The following is a 24,248-nucleotide window of genomic DNA, read 5'->3' as shown; positions in this document are numbered from 1 at the left end:
AAATACTTTTTATTTTTTTGGGGAAATGGGGGCATCTGTCCGTTGCCCCCCCCACTCCCAAAAAAGTGTGTGTGTGTGTGTGTGTGTGTGTGTGTCTTATTATACCCATTACATTACTTGCAAAATATATATGGTGCTGACATTTTCGGCAAGAGGGAGACCTACCGATATTCTGCATATAATTATTTTAATGTTTTTCAGAGCGAGAGTATTGGGGCCTGATCTGTTCAATATATTTCTCAACTGATACAACAGGTATAATCAGAGGCGTAGCGGGGGGAGGGGGGGAAGGGGAGTACATATGTCCCCGGGCGCCAAGGTACAGGGGCGCCAAAATGAGGCTTACAACGTTACATTATAATAAGTAAACAAGGGTAATATTCAAAAATGTGATTAAACGGGGAGGGGGCTGGGGCGCCAATTTTATAGTTCGTCCCCGGGCGCAAAATATCATAGCTACGCCTCTGGGTATAATAGAGACCCCCCCCCTCCCCCGAGTTTGCCACAGAGCGCTCGTGTAATATACGGTTTAATACAAAATACATGATTGTGGGCAGGAATATACAAAATTTGGTCGATATACATGATCGTTGGTATCTATTCAAACGAGGGCCATGAAATACATTAGCAAATTCCTACAGTATTTTAAGGCAGGCGATTACGAATTATTTAAACCACGTTCTTCATCTGTCACAGATTTTATAATCATTTTGAAGTGGCTGCTTTATCTCGAGGAAAACGAGCGGTAAGTGTTATACAAAACAAAATCTTAATAGCAATTTGATCACTTTTGCGTCATTTGACAGTAAGAATAGTAATAAATAGAGGATAATTTCTTTTCCTACGTTAGGCCTAATACCTGGTATGTTTTTTAGTGTGGTACACACACAAAAAACAACCCCAAAACAACACTAACAACATTTTAAAAAACCCACAAAAACGAGTGCCGTGCCGAAGCCACGGGCTAAAATGCTTTATTATCATTTTTTTTTTTATTTATAGCATCAATCACAAATTGAAATATATACAGTATTAGCGTTGGAAAAGAAAGTTTTCTTTTTGTTATATTTTTTTTTTCTCACCCTAGCGAAACACTTTCTGCAAATGACCTTAATAAAGAAAAATAATAAATTAACCTAAACCACTTTGAATGTCGACCGTATCTTTTATTTACACGGCATCATGCGCGGAAGAAAATACCAACTGAACCGGGATTTGAGACAGCAGATGAATTGAAGTTGATTCATTGAACATCATTAGCAATTGTACAATCAAACAGATGCAACAATGAAAAGTGGAACTATGAAAAATCGAGAATGTTAGATTTGCGAAGGATTTATTCCGAATCATTGTCTGCTAATAGAGAATTCATGTCAGTTGCTGTGTCGGCGATGCCCACACAGCGCGCCGTCCAAATGTGAAGTTGCGTTTTGCTGACAGACATAACACTGTGCCATAATTTATCTGATGGCATGTAAAGAAGCTGCTTAAATTATAGTATTTAAAAGTTTCTTCATTTTGTAAGAGCTCAAGAAATTAATTCTGGTTTGAAAGACAAGATGACGGTAAAACTCAGAAGACGTAGCTGTACAGTACCGTTGGTGTTGGAGACGTCATAATAAAGGTAACTGCGTTAACTTCGCTTTTTGTTTGGTAATTTGTTGGATATTATCTTTTGCTGATCTTCTTTGAGCTTGGAGTAAATTTTACATTCTGAACATTTTTATTTGCACTTATCTGCTTAATATGTATTGCTGGGATATCATATAGAATATGAAGTCAGTGTAATGGTACTATATTACATATTTGAATGATAAAAGACTGGTAAATGATATAATGATAAACTACAAAATAAATAATTTGCCCAATATCCCAAATATGTTAATTAAAACAAACATTGAATGTAAATTCAGATATAATGAGCAGTTGTAAGAAGTAAGAAATAACATTTTATCCATTGAACCTGTTATGTGTTATCATCATCAGTTTTAAAATAAACACATGGAGACAAGTTTGCTTAAATTCTAAAATTAACACACACACACACACACACACACACACACACATGGTATTTTAATCTAATACAGAAATGGTAACATTGATATATGCAGACCAATAGTTTTTTTCTTCTACAGATATAAATTAAAAAGCCTAATTCTGAGAGTTTCACCTACAACATTCATGATGGGAAAGGGCCACTAATTAAGAGCTGACATATGTGGAAGAAAAATACCATCCATGTTGAAAAGGGCTAGAGGTAATGTGAGAAAACATAATTTATCAATCTTATTTAACATTATTGTTGATATTTTATCTCAACTGGTCAAAAGGCTAAGTGGGTTTATGTAATGGTCCAGAGTGTGTTATTTATTTCACATCCCCTTCTGTCTTTCAACAGTAAGAAATTAGCTACTTTGGAGTCCATAGTTCTGATCAATTTGTTTATATAAAACTTGGTTTTGGGCTTAAATCAACATCTTGGATAAATCTAATAATGAGCAAAATCCAAGTATATACATGTGATCATGTATAAGATTAGTTGAGTTTTTTAACCAGCCTAAAAGCCATACTTCCACAATATAGGCTAAAATCATTAAGTTGTCCTTGAAGTTTGATGAGTGTTAACCATTAATAATAATAAGGTGATCTTTCATCTGAGTATGTTACCACCGCATGCAATATTTATACATGTAGTGCAGTTTTTACTAAACGTAGAATACATGCTTATATAAATGAGATCTAGATTGAAGAAGTGAAGATGCATACAAATACATGAGGTTATAACCACTACTGCTGATTCAAGTTTGATCATGCTTGGCCATTGGGCTTATAGAGTCAAGTTTCACAATGATGCTTATTATGAGTGTGATAAAGGTATGGTAGTGAAGTGACCTTGCATCTGATTGGCAGAGTTTCTTATGATTTGCACAACAGTGTTTATGATCCAATTTAGATCTGACTTGTTTAATTATTTGCTTGTATGTCTGAGGCTATAAGCAAAATCTATGCATATAATGTGGTGGTTCTACATCTCACTAGCCATTCTTGCTACTGCTCTTAAAACTATTTCTCATTAATTTCATCAGACTTGGTGAATAGATTTATCTCATCAAGATATAGCAAAAGAGCAATTTTGTAAAAAAAATATTCATTCATATTAAACTCAAATTCTGCATCTGATTGGTTGACCTTGCAAATACTATAAGGGCTCTATTTCTGACAAAAAGATTATTTTGATCTAATGTAGCAGAAATGCTTATATGATCAAAACATTGAACATATTTGATGACAAATAAGAAATAGTTTTTCATGCAAATTTGATAAACATTGATAAATCGGTTCATATCATTAAAAGCTTGGAAGAGTTTGATTACATGTGAGACCATCACATATTAATCATTCTTTATTTAGAGAATTATTTTTGTCAGGATTTAGTAAAATATGTAAAATCAATATGGACTGGTTTTGTTATGTACAGCAACACTAGTTGTTTACTGAGTACTGAGGGAATTGGAGTAAGGCAAGGGTACATTGCAGTAGGTAACCTGGTTGACTTGATAACAGGATTTTAACACAAACATTTTTATCAGGAGTCTAGCATACTAACCATTGATTCACTGCAGATCCTGCCCCCATTAGTTACCTTTTAATACATAAAGCATTTGGGTTTTTTATGTCACAAATCCCATAGGGATTAAAATTAACATCATAGGTCTCACTGGATAGTTTCGTATTTTGACATCCCTCTAATTTTTAAGGTAGAAGGCATGAACCTAATTATCACAAGCCTAGCATTTATAAATTTACACATAAGCTAAATCTATAATGTGGTTCAGATTTACTTTGAGTTAGGCATGGAAATAGGTTGGCTTGTTGGTGACTGCCTGTCACAGTTAGATGAGCATTGGAGATCATATGCGTAACTTAGTCTGCAAATGAGCTGCCGACTTTTATTTGTGTCTGCTACAGAGGTAAATATAAAAAAATCTTGATGGTAGAGGGGTGATGAAAAGTATGCTAATTTGTTATAGTACTAGTGAACTTTATTCATGCATAAGGCACATACTGATTCTTTTAGTTGCCTTGTCACAGAAAAATATTGAAAATAGCTATTTCTAGTAAAAAATGAATGTAAAATGTACCTGCATCCTTTGACCCTACCAGAACCAAACTAAAAGCTCAAATTTGTGCAGCTGCTTTTGCTCATCACAAACATAATTGGGAGTATAACTGCTAACCCTACCCTCTAGCACACATTTCATTCATTCATTGGATTAAAGTCACGTGCACCTTTCGGTATGTGCGACTGTTTAGTTTGTACACGTTTGTGTACTTTTTGAATTTAGCGATTAACTTATACAATGCCCCCAAGCAAGCAAGCCGAAGCCCAGGTGCCCCAAAAGGTCCCGCCCAGGCTCTCATCGCTGCAACCTTCTCCATCGTTGTACTCCGTTGGTGGTCTGTTTCTGCATCCTGCATCTCCTTCCTCTCTCATTTCAGGCAGTAACCGAAGCACACCAGCAGCAGTATTATGAAATTTTCGTTGCAATCAATGCCCAGTTCCCTATATTTATTGGGCTATTCCTGTACTATCTTGCCAAACATGTGATTGTCACATACGCTTCAGATATTCCTGAGTTGTGAATTTTCCTATCTTTTGTAAGGTCTATTAAATTTTGTGTACTTTGCGTACTTGAATTTTCCGAAAATTTTTTCACATCTAGTAGGCTTTTAGTAGCCCTTTATTTTGTTTTGGAGATCTCAATTTGGTTAAGTATTTCGTACGTGTGGCTTTAAACCAATCAGTGTGTTTCAGGGCCAGTAAGTTGTTGGTCAAAAGAGGGCTTTCGTGGGTCAGAATGAAAGCCCTATGTGGTAAAATTTGTTTGTAAAAAAGAAAAAAAAAAAGAAAAGAAAAGAAAAAAAAGGTGGGTAGGGAGTGTGTATGCTATATTTGTGTGATGGCTATAGACATTTTTGTTCGTTTTTCTGCTTTTCCCACATATCCCGACAACACACATTCACGCTCACTTTCTCATTCACACTTATAAGTAGATGTGGGGGGGGGGTGGCCTTATTTCTTTTGTTTGATTTCGGGAAGGCAATTCTTTTCATACTGGGGGGTGGGGGTGGTTTGATTATTTGAGGCATACTCTTTTCATTGTTTCTGCCTTCATTCCCCAAGGTCTGCAAGTGTCCTGTTCTTTCTTCTTTTACTGCCTTAGGACGTTTAACTTCATCCTGTGCCTTTTCCTGCTCTTCTTTATTTCAGCTCTTTCTGCCTTATCCCGTGTCCGTTTCTATTTTGGTCTTCTCGTCCTTTTGATACTGCCATGTTCGCCGTGAGATGTTTTCTTCGAGGGAGGTGGTTTGATTGCCTTTGTTTCCCTTCGCTTTGACCACTTGGCTATTTACCTGTTATTTTTGTTTAGCTTAGCTATTTGTGATTTATTTTAATGTATATTTTTTTTATTTTTATTTTTTTATATTTTTTTTATTTTTTTTTGATCCTACGGGACCTAGCATGCCGTTATAATTCCGAAACAGTGATTTTGTAATATTTTGTCCTTATCTGGTTTTTATTGTTCAGGTTATGATCGGCTGTGCCAGTCTGTGAACCCACGATACCGAGCCGGCTGTCACAATTCCCAAACAGTGATTTGTAATATTTTGACTGGTCTTTGATTTACTTTTTAATATTTTTTTTTTTGTTTTTTGTTTTTTTTTGTTTTTTTTTTTCCTTTTTTTCTTTTTTTTTTTTTTTTTTTGAACCTACGGGGCCTAGCATGCCATTATAATTCCAAAACAGTGATTTTGTAATATTCGTCCTTATCTGGTTTTTATTGTTCGGGTTATGAGCGGCGGTGTCAGTCTGTGAACCCACTAGCCCGAGCCGGCCGTCACAATTCCCAAACAGTGATTTGTAATATTTTGATTGGTTTTTTTCTTTTTTGGTTCGATCTTTTAGGTTTATTGGTTTTAATTTCTTTACATGGTCTCTCTTTATACCCAACCCTTCATTCGGTTTAGATTTGTCCCCTTTTGCCTATTTTGTTAATGAATGTCATGATGTTATTATAGGTCATTCCTATGTTATTGTTTTTTGCCACAAGTAACTCCGGGTATGTCCACCGTTCTCCTATTTGTTCCTGTTGAGATTTTAGTTCGGCCCTTTCCTGGTTGTATTTGGGGCATATATTTATTAAGTGTGCGATTGTTTCTGGAGTTGGGCAGTAGGGGCAGTTTTCGGTTGGTCCCCTTTTTATGTGTTTCCCTGCGCATCCTGCCAATAGTGTTTTACCTGTTCTTATTCTATTTATTATTGTTATATCGTATGGATTTTTGAAGGTCGGACTTTCGACTTTTCTACTTACTTTTTTCATCATTGTGTGTATTAGACTGTTTGCATCCGATTTTTCCTATAGCTCTTGCCACATGTCATTGATCTTGTCCCATGTTATTGATTTCAGTGACGCTGTATGCTATATTTTGGGCTTTTGGTTCGTTTGTGGCGTTTTTTGCTTCTGCATCTGCTTTGTCATTGCCTGGGATTATGGATGTGAGAGGGTATCCATACGAATTCAACGTGTTTGTTGTTTTTTTCAATCTCTTTAAGTAGCGATCTTGCATGATTAATCATATTAGGTCTGCTCTTGGATTGGTCTGTTGCTAACGATTGTAGTACACTGTAAGAGTCGCTTAGAATGACTGCCTTAGTTGTGGGGTATGTTTTGACGTATGTTAATGCCATTAGTATTGCCATGAATTCTACCGTGTATATAGCGCATTGGTCTGGGAGTCTTTTTCCAACGGCGACATCTAATTTTGGGATCACTATCCCTGCTGCAGTTTTATTTGGATTTTTGGTTTTTGATCCATCTGCGAAGATTTGCGTGTATGTCTCGTATTTGTTGTCAATGTACGTTAGTATTGATGCTCTTAGTCCTATCGGGTCATTTTGTTTTTGTCCTAGTTTACATAAGCTAAGATCTATTTGTGGTGTGGGACAGGTCCACGGGGGGTCTGGGTAGTACCTTATTTTTTCTGGGTTGATATTTGCGATTTGAAATTTCCTTTTTAATTCTATAATTATTTTCCCACTAGGTATTTTTTTATTTTTTCCTTTTGTATCGAATGGTTTGTCGCATGCTAAGAGGGCTTGTAGCGTGAGGTGGTTGGGTTGGTGTATTGATATTCGAGTCGAGTATTGCAGCATCAATTCCTTCCGCCTTAGGTCTAGCGGGGGTTCTCCTACTATTATTAAGATATCTTGTGTGGGGGTACCATTTAGGACGCCGGTGCATACCCTTAGCGCTTTTGATTGAACTGTGTCTAGTTTCTTTAGTAACGTGGCGTTCGCCGCTCCATATACCTGGCAACCGTAGTCCAATTTTGCTCTTATAAGTGCTCTATATAGGGTAACGAGTGTTTTTTGATCAACCCCCCAATTCACCCCTCTGAGGTTTCTGTGGAGGTTGATGTCTCGTTTGCACTTCGTTACGAGTTCTTGGATATGAGCTGCCCACGTGAGTTCGTGGTCGAATACCATACCTAGGAGTGTCGCTTGTTTTTCGAATTTGATGGGTACCCCCTTTAGGGTTAAGTTTGGAGTGGGTGGGGGGTGGCCACCTCCCGGATTGAAAACTATGCCTACTGTTTTTAGAGGTGACAATTTAAATCCCCATTTATCTGTCCAATTTCCTATATCGTTTAGTCCTTTTTGTAAGTGCTTGGTCGTTTCTCTGCTGGCTGGGTTGCCAGTTTTCCATACGGCGCTGTCATCGGCGAATTGGGATAAGTCAAGGTGGTTGGGTTTTACCGCTGTTTCCAGGTCGTTTATCATTATATTAAATAAAGTTGGGCTGATTACGCTTCATTGTGGCGTGCCATTTTCCAGTTTGTATCGTTCGGAGTAGTCTTGTCCTAGTCTGACTTGTATCTTTCTATCGGTTAGGAAGTTAGCAATAAATTTGTATATATTGCCAGTTATTCCGTATGGTTTAAGTTTACTTATCAGTCCCTTAGTCCACATTAGATCATATGCTTTTTCCATGTCTAAGAAGATGGCTGTAACATATCTGGATTTTTAAAATTTTTCTCTAGATGCTAATTTGACAGCGGTTTCTAGTCTCATGAGTTGGTCTATTGTGCTTCGGTAGTTGCGAAACCCGCTCTGTGTATTAGCTAGTAGTCCTTTGCTTTCTAAATGGTATTTCAGCCTGTTGTTTACCATAGTTTCCATTATTTTACATATATTGTCTGTTAGTGATATGGGCCTGTATGATTTTATATCGCTTGAGGGTTTTCCAGGCTTAAGAATCGGGACCACTACTGCCTTTTTCCATCTTATAGGTATGGTACCGGTTTCCCATATTTTATTAATGAGGTTAAGTGCAATTGTGACAAGTTTTTTGGGTAGGTTCTTGTACATTTCATACCCCAAAGTATCCTCCCCGGGGGATGTGGTCTTTTTGCCGGCAAGGGCCTTTCTCCATTCGGCTTCTGTAAACGGAAGGTTTAGTGGGCCGTCATTATTTCCTGCTTCCTTTATGTTGTCAGAGTTGCTTTCCTCAAATTGCCTTTTATGATTTTTAAACTTATCCTCTAAGTTGGTATTGCTACACATGTTGGCGAAATAGTTTGCGAATAATTCTGCCTTATGTTTGTTGTTTTGTCCAGGTATGTTGGGGGTTATTGATTTAGTTTTGCCTCTCATTTTTTTAATTCTTTGCCACACCTCCTTCGATTTTGTGTTAATATCTAGTTTTGAGCAGAATTCTCTCCATGAGTTTTGTTTAGCTATCATAATAGTTTGTTTGGCAGTTTTTTCCTTTTCCTTGTAGTAGTTAAAGTCCCTATTATTTTTAGTTCTTTTGAATTTGTTTAGAGCTCTTTTTTTCTCTTTAATTGCTATTTTACATTCATTATTCCACCAGGGCACCGTGGGTTTGGGTGCTACTCCTTTAGTTTTAGGAATTGTTTCTTGGGCCATTGTGTTAATGGTTTCTATTAATTTGTCATTAAAGGTGTCAATGTCCCGGTGATATATGGTTTCTGGGTCGATTGAGTCACCTATCTGTTTGAACCTAATCCAGTTGGCCTGTTCGTATTTCCATCTTGGTGTGAAGGACGCTTTATTTTGAGGTATTCTAATTTGTATTTCTATATTTATAAGGTAATGGTCACTTCCCATAGGGTCGCTTTCATCAACTTGCCAATCAGAAATGCCTGTTAATCTTGGTGTGCATAGAGATAGGTCTATTGCTGATGTGTGGCCTGTTCTGTCATCTATCCGGGTGTGCATTCCGTTGTTTAGAAAAACTAAGTTGCATTTTTGTGCCCATTTTTCTACAATTTTTCCTTTAATGTCCGTCTTTTGACTCCCCCATAGTTCATTGTGCGCATTGAAGTCCCCGCATATTACCACCCATTCTCCACAGTCTTTAATCATTTTGATTGTTTCGTCTGCACTTAAATTGCGCTGCTCATTTGTTTCATAGAGGTTAACGATTAGTACCTGCTTAGTTTGAGCGGTTATTTTGACTATCTGTATTTCGAAGTCATTGGGCGGTCTACTATCTGTTAATTTATGCATTTCTGATGTAATTCCATCTCTAACAAAGGTTGCTAACCCCCCTCCTCTTGCTGTGGGGGATCGATGCTTTAGGTATTTGGTGTTGTAGCCTATGATGTTTGGGATACGTGAGGTATCATTTAGGTGGGTTTCCTGTATGCATATAACATCTGGTTTTCTTTCCTGTTCAAGTATTTTGTTATTTAGTTGGTCAGCGTGGGCCCTAAGGCCGCGTGCATTCCATTGCCATATTTTGATTTCTGCTCTGGAATCCATCTCTAGTGCAAAAAGTCTTAATAGTTTGTTTAATTTACTGTTGTTTTCGTTTTATGCGTGTTTCCTACCAGTGAGGGTGCTACCTATTTATTTTGTTTTTGGTATCCTGATTTTTGTTTTGGCCTGCTTATAGTTTACCCCATGGGAGATCATATATTCGACTATTAGGGCTTCTCTAAGAGCCCTGGGGCATTCTGCGTGGTTTGGTTTGTGGTTACCACTACAGTTAGCGCAGTGCTGATTGGTGGCGCTACATGTTTTCCGGTCTGGGTGGTGAAGACCACATTGATTGCACCGGAATAGGTTTCCGCAACTCTTAGAGTAATGCCCCCAATTTTTGCAGTTGCCACAGAACCGTGGTTTGTTTTTGAAAGCAAAAATTTTTTTAGCCTCGAGTTTTTCGGCTATTTTGATAGTTTCTGGGGTGGCCCCCTTAAAAAAGAGTACCACTGCAGTGCTATCCTTTCCCCTTCTTGTTTTTAGGCGGATTGCTTTCTCTACTTCCTGTCCTTTACTCCTTATGTAGTCAACTATTTCATTGGTTTTATTTTGAGTTGATACGTATATGACTCCTTTGTTGTGTGTTTTTGGGGGGTTTGGGTCTATGTGTTGTTTTGTTCTGTTGTGTCTAGTGACCTGAACATTTATTTGGTCTATTCTTTCAATTTCCATATATTTGGCAATCTGTTGTTCAGTGGTGCATTTGATTATCAGCAAGTCGTCTCTAGTGCTTTTAAGCGTAAATTCTCCTTGGTGATGTTTGTTCAATTGCCATGCTATGGTTTTAAAGGCTAACTTCGTTATTTTGGAATTTACTCCCTTGACGATGAGAGTCAGTTCAGCGGGGTGTTTCTTGTTTTGGATATTTTGCAGACTGGTCTTTTTTCCCCTGGTGTTTGTCTCTTTAGCTGACTTTGTTTCGTTGTCCATAACCGGCTTGCTGGGTCTTGTATTCTGACAGTTAGTGTGTTCCTTATTCTTTCTAACTGGTATTTGGGATTTGGTTTTCCTATTATTCTTACCTTTTGTTGAGTCGTGTGTGACTGCTTTATTTGTGGTAGGGTGAGGGCGTTCTGTTTCATCTAGTAGGTTCTCAGTTTGAGTCCCCTGGCTGCTAGTGTTTTTAACCAGCGTGGTCTGGGTTGTTTTTGTGCTTGTTGAGTATTGTTCCTCAGTTTGGGTACTCATGTCGGATGTAGTTTTGCGGTTACTCGGTAGATTGTCCACATTCTCGTTTACGCTTGGTGACAGGTAGAGTCTACTCATCGAGTCAGTTGGGGTCGAGTTAAAAATTGGTGTTAAGAACTGTATCTGTCGTTTTTCTCTTAGGGGGGATGAGACTGCTTCGGAGTAAGTTTGCCTTAGTTTATCTGCCTTTAGGTTGACCAGGCAGCTGAGATAACTATTTGATGATGTGACATTAATTTTGTTGTTATCCATCTTGAGTTTCTTTATTTGATGTAAGGTATATATGACGGGATATTTCTTTAGTTTTAATCCTGGGTTTGTTTTGATTTCTTGCAATTTATTTGAGTTTAATTCTAGCTTAAAGCTATCTGTCTTAACTATACTTTATTCTACTTAGTACTATGAAAAAGCAACAGCTGTAAGGGGATATGCAAATAGCTTTTATTCTGATTTGTGTAATTAATTATTATATTACTATTATCCAATTTAAACTTATTGAAAATTATTTTCTAGCCAAATGGTCAAAGTAAAAGGTTTTACTTACCCCGATCCAATTTTCTTTTTAAGATCTTTAGAGTTTTTAAATACAGCCTTCTAATTATACAAGTTTCATTACATTGGTCAATAATTAGTCACATGTGATGACACTTGTAACTAATCAAACCACAGCAACTGAGAGCAGACTAAGCACTGATATTTATATGGTACAGTGGCAATATACAGTCTGTCTGCCGCAACACATGAAACAAACTGGACAAATCTGAAAGCCTTGAATTTGACTTTATTTATCTGTATGGTAGAACAGAACCTGAGTTGAAAAGCTTTTAAAGAAAGACCTTGATATCAAACCTAATAATAACTGCAGGAGTTATATTATGGATAATTAACCATTCTCTCAGTTTCAAACTGGGCATTCCATCCCATGGGGTTCTAAATGTAAACCAAGTGTAACTGATATCCTAATGAACTGTAAAGACCATAGCAGCACAACAGCAGGGGACCAGGTATGTCCAGATCCAGAAATCACAGACCAGTTTCAAACTGATGATGAACCACATAAAAATTACACATCTGCTAGAACTTATGTTATGAAGATAACTTAAATTGCATTATTATTAATCCTCCTCCTCACATTCATCATAATTGAGATGCATCATATATGTTTTATTGTAAAATAGTTTATGCAACATAATTCAGTGAAGACCTTTGCTGCCAATTTACCAGTGAACCATTTGTTTCAATGAACATATTTTATGTTGTAACAAGGAGCATCATTTAAACATTATGATACACTTATCATACCTGTATATGAAATCTTAATACTAACACTTATACTTGCAATACTACTACTAATAAAAACACCTGCATTGATAATTTGATTATGTTCAATTGGACTTGTATCTAAATGATCACCAGCTGTATGAAAAGACATATTTTAATATATAGATATTGGATGGAATACTAGTTACCACAATTGAATAGTCATATGATAAATGATATATTATTTTAAACAATTTATATTTGCAGTGAAACATACTTTTACATTATTTTCACTTAAATTTCATTTATAGAGCAGTATACTCTGCATTCATTAAATTACTGAAATGGTTATAATACAACAACAAATACTGCAACTTCCAGAATCACAAAAATCAAAAGATATAAACAAAAACTTCCCTACATGTATCAACAGTTGTCACTTAATAGACAGAACTCTGAAGATTTAGAATAGGATGTTAACAAATTAGGTATTCAAGTTAAAAAGAAAAAAATACCAAGTAAGCTTACTACCAAAAAATCAAACAATAACTGTGAATTTTAGTACATTCCCAGGAAACAGAATATATGATTTTTCTTAACTTGATCTGATACATCTTAAATCTATAGAAAATGATTCATATTGTATGACTAAAATATTATGTAAACAAAAATTCCATCACTTTTTTCAGATGCAACATGCATACCCCAACCTATCCTTCTTGATCATAAAGTATACCAGCATTCCACTATAAGATGGGGAGCTGTAGTGGCTCAGTGGTTAGCTTTCTGGACCTGTGAAATAAGGTAGGTTCAAATTCTACCATCAGACCAACCTGGGTTAGCTACCATGGTGTGTCCTTGGGCAAGGCACTATACTTAAAGTGCCTTGGCACTAAATAACTTACTTGTGTTGGTTTACCATAAAAGGCCAAACCAAACACAAAAAAACAACAACTTTAAAATATGAGTTTTGTCAATACTAAGTAATTGAAAATCATACTGAAGAAATGTTTTTGTTAATACAGATTAATGGATCTAAAAAATCTCTTTCTTCTGCAGGAGTTTAAAATGTTAAATTAAAAAGGTCATGGTACACATTGCTTTGTTCGTACACATCAGGCTCCGTAACCCATATCCAACTAAAAATTTTAGTAGAGTCTGAATAAAACATATTTTAATCTGGATGATAATATTCTTTCTCCATTCATATATTACACCACCAAGATTGATCCAAATAAGATTACATTTTACTATAACACTGAGGATGAGTATGCCTCTTAACAACTTACAAATGTGGAGAGAATGGAGTTAAACTGAACTTTGATTTCTTTTCAACCATAGCACAAGATGATCATTTATTATGAAAAAACCTGAATAAAGTTGGAGTTCATAACCATGACAGTCTTGATACAATATAAATTCAATATATTATTGTTGTCTTGAGGTATAGTTCTGTATATTACAATCTCACACAAGATCAGGGTATATTTTAGTACCATACAGTTAATTCGGGATTGTATTAATACCTATTCTGGTGAATGAACATTAAATAAGATTTACTATTTTGGAACCAGTTGCAATAAAGTTTACTAAACAAGAGAAAATATGACTTTACTATAATATCTAAAATGTAAAATCTGCAAACAGAATACTTGCTTGACTTTACACTTCAACTATATCATAATATTTATTTGAAATGAATTTATACAAATGGCATTAAATTTGGTTTCAGGCTGGTAATGACAATGGTAGTAGTGAATAGGGACGGTCTAGGGACTAGGGAACTTCCATGTTAAAAAGGGTATATCCACTCTGGGGACTATGTAATTTAACATGGGAGAAAAAAAAAAATATCCATTCTAGGGACAAGGGGAATTTAACATGGGAGAAAGAAAAAAAACTATTCACTCTAGGGACAAGGGAAATTGAACATGGGGAATAAATCGTGGGACTGTCTTGGGACTAGGGGAAATGGAACAGGGTCGGGACCCTATTTTAATAAGGTCCCGACCTGATGGGTCTATGAAAATGGAACAGGCGAAAATTGAAACAGGGAGGGGTCTCTATTTTTTTATTATTTTTTTAAACAAAAAAATAAAAAAAGGGGTAGGCAATTGAAAGTCAAGATCTTTTCGAGAGATAGGAATGGCCCTGAAAAGGGCCTTTGGTTTTATGTTAATATACCCTTAACATAAAGGGCATCTGTGACATCTTCTTCTTGACCTTAGGCTGTGCCTGACTGCAGGACCATAGATTAAGACTCTTTTGAGGCATCCTTGATGCTCCACATAAGATTCTTCGCATCCACAGGCTGGTGTCTGTCCTGTGGATAACTGTCCAGTTGGATCAGACATACATTGATATGTCCGTCCGGAACATCATCGAAGACACAAGCGTTGAAGATTGTACATCGGTCCACATGTTGGGGTGCTGAGTAACAGGTGAAGGAATGCAGTGAACTGTACTTATTTATAGGGGGAGGAAGGATTGAAACGGATTGAGTTTGTTGACCAATCCAAACACGCGTTACAAAATTCAGTCAGCCCACGTCCAATCCGAAGAGAGCAGTCTGTGACGTCACATAGTCTATATAGATTCGCTAGCGCCTGTGCGTAGTCAATCTAAGCGACAGTTTTTCAACATGACGGAAACTCAGAAAACGATCAGTTTGGGTGCACTGATGGTGGAGACTACCCAAGGGAACCCAGACTTACTTTCAGAAGAGGTGAATTGGGATTTTGTGGATTTTTTTACCTTGCAAGAATTTGTTCCTGAACCTTCGTCACCTTCTCCTTCATTACCGCACATGGAAAATTTTAGACAGAGACAGAAAGAAGAATTGGAGAAATTTATACAACAGCAAAAGGAAGCGGAACAAGCTTTTCTCCTACAGCAACAGCAGCAAGAAGAAGAGGTAAGAAAAAAACAAGAAGAAGAAGACGCAGCAGCAAAGAAACAAGGGTGTCAAAATCAAACGGTCACGGTACTGTTAGACATTTTAGTTAAGAAGTCTGAAACAGATGTATCAGACTTCTTTGTTACGGCCGAAGAGAATACGACCTTCCCAAGCTAAACACTCCAACCCTGTGACTACGCCTACTGCACCATCCTTAGTGATTTCAACGAAATCATCATCAACAGTACGCAGTCCAGAAGTAGGCCTTGGCCATGGCAAAGGCTTAAGACAGTTAAAGTTGATTGTTTAAACTCACCCCTTACACCAAAAAAGGCCCTTTTCAGGGCCATCCACGTCTCTCGAAAAGAGATAGGCTTTCAATTGCCAATAACTAAAAAAAAACATTTTACCCAATAGTACCTGTCTGTGTATGAGTGTGCGTGAGTGTAGGTTCTTATTTTAAAATCAAAACCCAAAGACACTTACCTTTTATAATTAATTTATTCTTTTATAAATATTTACAATTCACAATTCACAACAGAGCACTTTAAAAAGTTCATAGACTTATTCTGTCTCATTGTTCACTCTCTGTTTTTTTAATTTCTTCACCGTCATAGTCTTTTCCTCCTCTTCCTCCTCACTTTCTTCCCTTCTTTTCTTCTCCTGTTTCTTTTTCTTCACCTGTCTGTTTTCTTCCTCTTCTTCTTCCTCTTCCTCTGAAGAATCCCTCTCTTCTTCTGACTCCTCTTGTTTCTTTTTTGGGCAGTCTGGTGACCAATGTCCTTTTTCTTGACAATAATAACAGGTATCTTGACTTTTGTCTCTTCTAACCCCTTTTTTTTCTTTTTTGACGGTCTGGACACTCTGAAGACCAATGCCCTTTCTTCTGACAGATATAGCAAGTATCTTGACTTTTATCTTGAAAGGAAGGAGAGTAGTCCCTCGGCTGGTCTGAAGAGAATTTTCTAATGACCCCTCGCAAAGCTCTGATGAAATGTTCAATCTTGGTAGTCTCTTCCATTGTTGTGCTCAGTTTGAGAGTGAAATGAATAGTGAAAGGACAAGACACATACCCTTTATATACGCTGGTCTGCTATGACTATAAATTAATCCATGGTGTTTAAACTTTAGTCATTTGACCTTTTGCTATCGAGATGAAATGATCCAATTCATTTGAGAAGAAAGAAGAAGAAAGTAAGAGGCAGAAACGTGATCTATCGCCTCGTACTAGGGCTGAAGTCTTGGCACAAATTCATGCCAGTGATTTTGAAGAGGACATGAGTGAACCAGAATCCAAACCCTCTAAACAAAGTTTACCACCCTTAGTCAACCCTGAAAAGTACTATGACATTCGAGAGACGGAAAAGCATCCCTCTAGAAAATTTAGAACTACGGCTTACAAATACACAGTGAAGTTTAAAGATTTCAAGTCTGAAGTACTGTTAGAGAAAGCAAAAGGGTTCATCACCGACATGTGGGATTCTTTGCTCACCACACTCAAGCGACAATGTCAACCCAAAGAAGATGATCGCTTGAGACTTTCCATACAACATGACGGCTTGAAATCCCCTGTTTGGATCGAGTTTAGCAGCCCTGCAGAATTGACCACTTCCAAAGTCATGGACAAGATTCAACACGTGCAACAATCTAATGACCAGTTTGACATCACCGATGGAAAAGCCACACTGGACATGACCCACGTCTCTCCTCCTCAAGGGACCGGACAATGCAGAAAGACCTTATTGGTCAACAACCTTCGCATTACCAAAACAAGTCTTGTCCAAATTAACAATTTTCAAGACCACATGTGTTTAGCCCGAGCCATCGTGGTGGGATGAACCTATGCCGACAAGAACGACACGGTAGAATGGAAAAGAGCCTGGGAGAACATTCGAAAATCGAACCGAGCCAAACAACGAAATGAAGCAGAACTTCTGTTACAACAAGCATGCCTGTCCAAAGACACATCCTGTGGCATTCCTGAGATGCAAAAATTGCAAGATGCCCTAGCTCCACGATACACCTTGAAAGTGCACCCTCAAGAAGTGCGCGGGTCTCTGTTGTTTCGAGGGAAAGACTTTAAGGATGGAAAATACATTCACCTCTATCATCATGATGACCATTTCGATACCATTACCACTATCACTGGATTCCTGGGATACAAATATTACTGTGAGAAATGTGACTTATGATGGTTATAATAATCGAGAGCAACACAAACATTGTGGATCGAAATGCTCAGGATGTTTGGCCTCTCAACCCTGTCTGAGCGAAGGGCAAGAACCAGTGCATTGTCCTGCTTGTCTGCGCACATTTGTCAGCCCTGCCTGTTACCAACAACATCTGAAGATGCAAGGTTCACAGAAGAAATGTGCTTGTCAACTCCTGAGATTGTGCCCAATGTGTGGACAAGGTCTATGTATCAACAGTACCAAGGCACACGTATGTTCAGGAAAGAAAAAATGTCACATTTGTCACTGCATTGTGGACTTGGAACACCAATGCTACATACAAAAATACCAATCCCAACCAGAGAAAGAGGATGGTCACAAGAAGAAGAAAGGCAATTTCATCTTTTTCGATTTCAAATGCATGCAAGAGATCAGTATTCACATTCCTAATTTCTGCGTGGCTCATCGAGCGTGCGAGAAGTGATTCAAGAACCTATCTTGAGTTATTGCCCTCACTGCAGTAAGATTCCTGGAGGGCGTGAAAAAATCTTTCAAGGACCGAACACACTAGCCGATTTCACACAATGGGTCTTAGACCCCATCGACAAGACGTGGAGCCAAGAGGACATCGAACATTATTATGGAGATTGTCATTGTCATGCCACGGTGATGGCTCACAATTTCTCCGGATATGATGGACAGTTTCTTTTGAGATGTTATATGGAACGTGGCATCGAGCGTCCTAAAATCACTTTGAACGGAGCCAAAATCATTTTCATGCAAGTGGGACAAGTGCAGTTTAAAGATTCGATGAGCTACTTAGCCATGCCTTTGAGTCGAATGCCTAAAATGTTTGGAATGACAGAAATGGCTAAAGGGTACTTTCCACACTTTTTCAATACAGAAGCCAATCAACACGCCGTTCTACCCCATTTGCCTCAGGCTCACTATTACGACCCTGACAACATGCGTACCGAACGAGAAACTTTCTACGCTTGGTACCAGGCTCACGCCTCCGACCCTTTCGACTTTCAGGAAGAAATGCTAAAGTATCGTCGTTCCGACATGGACATTTTACGGCGATGCTGTGGAAAATTTCGAGAACTGTTCATGGAACACGGAGGGGTTGATCATTTAAAAGAGGCTTGCACCATTGCCAAAGCGTGTTCCTTAGTCTACCGACAACGATTCATGCTTGAAAACACTGTGGCTGTCATCAGTCCTCAAACGACCAACTATGTCAAACGTCAATACTCGGTCAAAGCCCCATGCTGGTTGCATTACTTGTGCGACAAGGAAGACAAATGGATTCAGCATGCCCGCAACGGACAGGGCGAAAGATCATCGGAATGCATTCGGTCAATGGCTGGGACTTAGAAAACCCCAAGATCATGTACGAGTTTAACGGTTGCTTATTTCACGGATGTCCCGTCTGTTACCCTGACCGCGGCACTAAAAATCAGTTCTTACAACGAACCATGGAAGACTTGTACCAGGCCATTTGTCAGCCACGCCTAAAGTTAGAACAGGAAGGATACCAAGTGGTGGAAATGTGGGAACACAAATACAATCACCGTTTGAACACCGATCCCGAGTTTAAACGCCTCATGGAAAGTTACCAGTTCATGGACCCCCTGAACCCAAGTAATAGTTTGTACGGAGGAAGGACCAATGCCACCTGTTTGCTGTACCAAGCTGATGAAGAGAAAGGAGAAGAAATCATATACTTGGACGTGTGTTCACTGTATCCCTACGTGTGCAAATATTGTTGCTTTCCTGCAGGGCACCCACAATTGTTCACCGAACACATCGACCTAAGAAACATTCGACAATACGAAGGCTTGATCAAGTGCAAAGTTTTGCCTCCCACGAACCTATACCATCCCGTCTTACCTCGCCATTGCCAAAGCAAACTTATGTTTCCTTTGTGCCGTACTTGTGCTGAAACGTGCAACCAAGATCAACCTTGTCATCACACCCAGGAAGAACGGGCCTTGACGGGGACATGGGTCAGCGTAGAATTGTTCAAAGCTCTGAACATGGGATACCAACTGTTAGAAGTGTACGAAATTTGCCACTTTCCCAAGACACAATAATTCCACAAGGGTGACCCCACGCAGAAAGGCATTTTCGCAGACTACGTGGATGCCTTTTTGAAACTGAGCAAGAAGCCAGTGGCTATCTGTCCTGGTGTCACACTCCCGAAGACCAAAAGACATTCAGAGAGAAATTCTGGGCACAAGAAGGCATTACTTCAGATCACATTGAGAAAAACGAAGGCAGGCGATCGTTTGCCAAAGTGATGTTAAATTGCTTGTGGGGTAAAATGGCACAATGACCGTGTTTACCCAAGACGGAGTATTTGACCGAACCTTCCCGCTACTTTCAGATGATTCACGACAAAGCCAAATTCATGAAACACGTGGACGTCGTTCGTGAGGATTTGATCTTGGTGAATTACGAAGAAGATCTGAACTTTGTAGAAGATGACCCCTTTGGAAATGTCATCATTGCAGCTTACATGACAGCTCATGCTCGCTTAAAATTGTACGAAGCTTTAGAACTGTTAGGGGAACGTGTCTTGTACTTTGACATGGACAGTTGCATTTATATCGATCACCCGAGTCAACAGCACCCTGACATCGAAGGAGACCGTTTAGGAGCCTGGACAGACAAGCACCCCGATGACAAGATTCTAAGTTTCGTTAGTGGTGGTCCCAAAAATTACGGCTACGAATACTGGGCCAAACAAGGAGAAGTGCACACGAAGTGTAAAGTGAAAGGACTTACTCTGAATTATCGTACCAGTCGAGTGGTCAACTTTGGCATATTGAAAGAAGCCTTGCAGTCTAGAGATAGTGACCACCTATCAACCCAACAAGATTGTACGTTTACCCACACACCACATCGTCAGTCGACCCTTGGAAAAAGTCTATCAAATCGTGTAGCAGAAGCGAGTGCGGCTTCCCACCCACTTTACTTTGCCGTATGGACATGTCGGTATAAAACATTGGTTGTAAGAGGATAGCCACCCACCAGAAGGATGACTTCGCCGCAGCAAGAATCGAGTGAGAAATCCAGTGAGAACTCCAAGTTCAAACCCTACCATTTTCCAGTCTTCTTACCTGACTATTGTGATTGTGCCCGTCGATTGGACATGTTTCAAAAATGGCCTACGGATAGGGAAGGATTACCTTCTTCGTATGTTTTAGCTAGAACAGGATTTGTCTACTTCGGACCCGAGTCAGGATTGGGATACGAAGTACAGTGTTTCGCTTGCGGACTGAAGTTACGAATGGATCTATGTATCTACAAAGATTCAGCTATTCTGGAACATACTCGATGGTCTCCGCACTGCCCTTACCTTTCAATGGCCTTTCCACCCATTAAACTACGGTACAATTATGACGGTACCTTAGAGACGGTACCTTCCAAAACTAGACGTAAACACATTGCATCCTATTTCATTGTTGTTTCTTTTCCACATAATAGCTTATTTTTTATAAAATGTTAAACTTTACTAATCTTTTTTCAAGATCACTTTAGTTTGCAAAAATACATCTTGTCATTTATTGGCATTCTACATTGAATTTTGTAAACTAGCTATAAACCTGACCTAATTACTCAACTTAACTGCTGACAGAAACAGTCTACAGTAAATGTATTTCATTTCTATAGCTCGATGGATAAACATTACATCTTTTAAAGCTGTGCACAGAATAGGCCGACATATCACGAGTCAGGAAAACATGGGGGTGGTATCCCCTGTGTCCAAAATTAATATCATTTTGAATAGAATATTCTAGTGACAATTGCCTCTTTTCAAATGGTAAGCATTGCTTTTTTTTTATTTTCATCAATCTGTCAAATTCGGTATGCATTTTGCTTTAATATTTGAGATGGAAACCTTAGGTGCATAGAAATGTCAGACAGCATTGTACATCATGGATGGTGTCCAACATACTTTTATGATCATAAAACAAAATCCCATTTTTTAGTTATGGCCACTGATTTAAAAAATATTCATCCAAGCTAAATATAATAATAATAATAATGAGGACTTTGTATAGCGCCTAATCTTTAGAAGCTCTAAGCGCTTTGCAACATTAGACAACATAAAAACATACACAATGATATGATTACAAAAACAAACACCATGAAATTAGAAAACATAAAAAACATGCTGAGAATATTTAAGGTAGTTAACATTATTAAGTCATTAAGTTTGTTTTTGTAGTCAGAATAAGTAGTTTTGAGAGCACTCTTGAATGGGATCACTGCGTCTTTGTGTCTAAGTTCAGTGGGCAATTCATTCCATGTTGCTGGGCCCTGGTATGCAAAAGAATGCTGTCCATGTGACTTTGTTTTCATAGTGAGAATAATGAGTATATGATTGTCGGAAGAGGAGTGTAAGTATCTTGCTTGTGTGTACACATAGGTGAGGTCGGATAGGTATGTTGGACTAGAGTCTGTCAGTGAAACGTAGCACAGAGAACTAATGTTGTGTTTGATTCTGGATCGAATGGATAGCCAGTGTTGGGTACAGAGCAGCGGGGAGGTGTGCTCTGATTGTGGTACTCTAAGTATGATCCAAGCAGCTATGTTTTGAACTTTTTGAAGTCTCTGCAGTAGATATTAAGATGAACCAGACAGAATTGAGTTACCATAGTCCAGTTTTGAAAGCAGTAATGAACACACAAGTGTTTTAGTGGCATCAACTGAAAGATATCTGAGAATGGAGCTGATGCGTCTCAGCTCAAGATACGCAGCCTTGCATATGTTCATGACATGTTGGTGCAATGTGAGAGTACTGTCCAGAGTAACACCTAGGTTTTGTACTGATTGTGTGAATTTAATGTTGGTGTTGCTGATATTTATTGTGTGAGGTAAAGGATGTGAATGAGAAAGTCTTTGATAAGTAAGTATGGCTTGATTTAAATTGTGTTTTTCATGTGACTTGCCAGAGATTTTTAAATGAATTGATAAAGTAACTTGAGACACATTTCAAAGTACATGTTTTAAAAATATTCCATTGATTATTGCTGGCATTTAGAAAAATGCAATGCATCCTTTGTTGTGAAACTTATTTTAAAACATTGTATTACTCATGCAGAAGCCTGCTTGAAAACTAATGGCAAAGCAAAGGCAAATGGAATGGAAGAGACCATATCAGAGACCCTCAAATATGCACCCAACCAACGCAGAATGATAAAAAACAAGGTAATCCAAATGACTCTTATTTCATCAATATTGGATTCAGTTTCGTCTTTTAAAGCATAGTATTTGCAAAGCGGATGCATTTCTAAACTGATAACAAAATCAGCTTATCCTATTGCCCAGGACTATCAGAGCTAGAGTCCAGCTAACTACAATATGCATATATCTTGTCTGATCGGACAAGTGCCTCCATTTGGAATTTTTATTCACATGAAATATTTGGATGAAATAAATTCATCTTTGTGCAAATTGATTGCACCATCCACTTGCCAGAAATGACAAGTAAGTGCAAAGTTATCTTGTATCATGGCTTAACGATAGTAAGGGAAGCACAAGTGCAGTGAAGAAAATTTCATACATTTTTATAATGCTGATTAACATGACTTCTGCATATGTAACTAGTGCTGAGACGATATGACTTTATTTAAGCATTACAATTTTGTTTTAATTTGCAGGTGCCTGAGCAGAAGAAGTAATAGATAAACTTTACAGTGGAGTTGGAGACTGATTCTGATTCATAATCTTAATTAAATCTAGAAAATAAACATTAAAGTCATATTAAAATATCTGTTGTATTGTTTCCTTCTTTCATTTTTCTCTTAAAAACAAATGTCTGAACCTTTAGTCTGTAAATTCAGTGGATTCCTTATCAGCCCATCTACTTTTACTTTACACCATGCTACTTTAAAAAAAAAATGAATTATCCCCATTGGGGTAGGTCCCCCCAACCCCCCACCATACTTTGTCAACTTACCTGCCACATTTAAATCTAATGGAAGGCCCTGCTGTAAAGCCTGTTAGTAAAACTACCCAACAAGAGGATTTCATACATGTGCAACTCCTAGATGGATGGTAATGTTTTCATTTTTGTAATGTAGATTTGGACATTCTTGCCACCAGTATGGAATATGTGTTTCAGAAACACAAGCAGCTTTCATCAGATTTGCATATAGGTTTTATATGTTGTGAGTATGTTGTAGGAAGTTTTTTTAAATAACATCATATGAGATGATGCCAGTGGAAATGGCAGAAAAGTGTCTGTATTGTTCACCAACTACACCTTGTTCTTACAAAATGTGGCTGTTACACATTCCCATGATGATGTCACTGACAGCCATCAGTGAGGAATGCCCCAACAAGCATAATGCAAATTGCTTCCATTGTAATTGTTACAATTCCATTCTGACCACTCCGGTGTCCTAGTGGTTAGAGCGTCCGCCTCAGAAGCGGGAGGTCATGGGTTCAAACCCCAGCCAAGTCATACCAAAGACTTACAAAAATGGTATTAACAGCTACCTCGCTAGACGCTCAGCATTAAGAGGTTAGTGTTAGGACTGATCGGCCTGGTGTCAGGATAATGTGACTGGGTGCAACATCATACTACATGTTTGCAGCATGATGCCCCAGTGCTATACATCACTATAAACTGCCACACTGCAGACATCGTAGCAATATGACTGAAAAATTATTCAAGCTACGTTAAAAATCCAATCACACACACACAATTCCATTCTACGATCCAGAACCAACACTAATTCCGTACTACAGTTCTTGCATTTCAATCCAATTTTGCTTTTGAAATGTAGTGCCACTCAATTCATAATGAACCCATTCATTTCAAACACTCGCAAATACTTATTATTCCTGTCTACAACTGAAAAATATC

General features: G+C 38.1%; 1 long non-coding RNA gene across 1 annotated transcript; it reads left to right on the top strand.

Annotated features, from left to right (window-relative positions):
- The first annotated feature begins 732 nt into the window (after positions 1-732).
- On the top strand, positions 733-23,148 carry LOC149786928 (uncharacterized). Its single transcript, XR_016425231.1, has 5 exons — positions 733-1,624; positions 2,136-2,257; positions 12,988-13,102; positions 22,479-22,585; positions 23,038-23,148. It is a non-coding gene; the product is annotated as an uncharacterized LOC149786928 (long non-coding RNA).
- The last annotated feature ends 1,100 nt before the right edge of the window (positions 23,149-24,248 follow it).

The sequence above is a fragment of the Sinohyriopsis cumingii genome, chromosome 12 (genome assembly GCF_028554795.1).
Source record: "Sinohyriopsis cumingii isolate HCF-2022 chromosome 12, ASM2855479v2, whole genome shotgun sequence".
In the NCBI taxonomy this organism is placed as follows: domain Eukaryota; kingdom Metazoa; phylum Mollusca; class Bivalvia; order Unionida; family Unionidae; genus Sinohyriopsis; species Sinohyriopsis cumingii.
The sequence above is the reverse complement of the archived record's forward strand: the minus strand, read 5'-3'. Positions and strand labels throughout refer to the sequence as shown.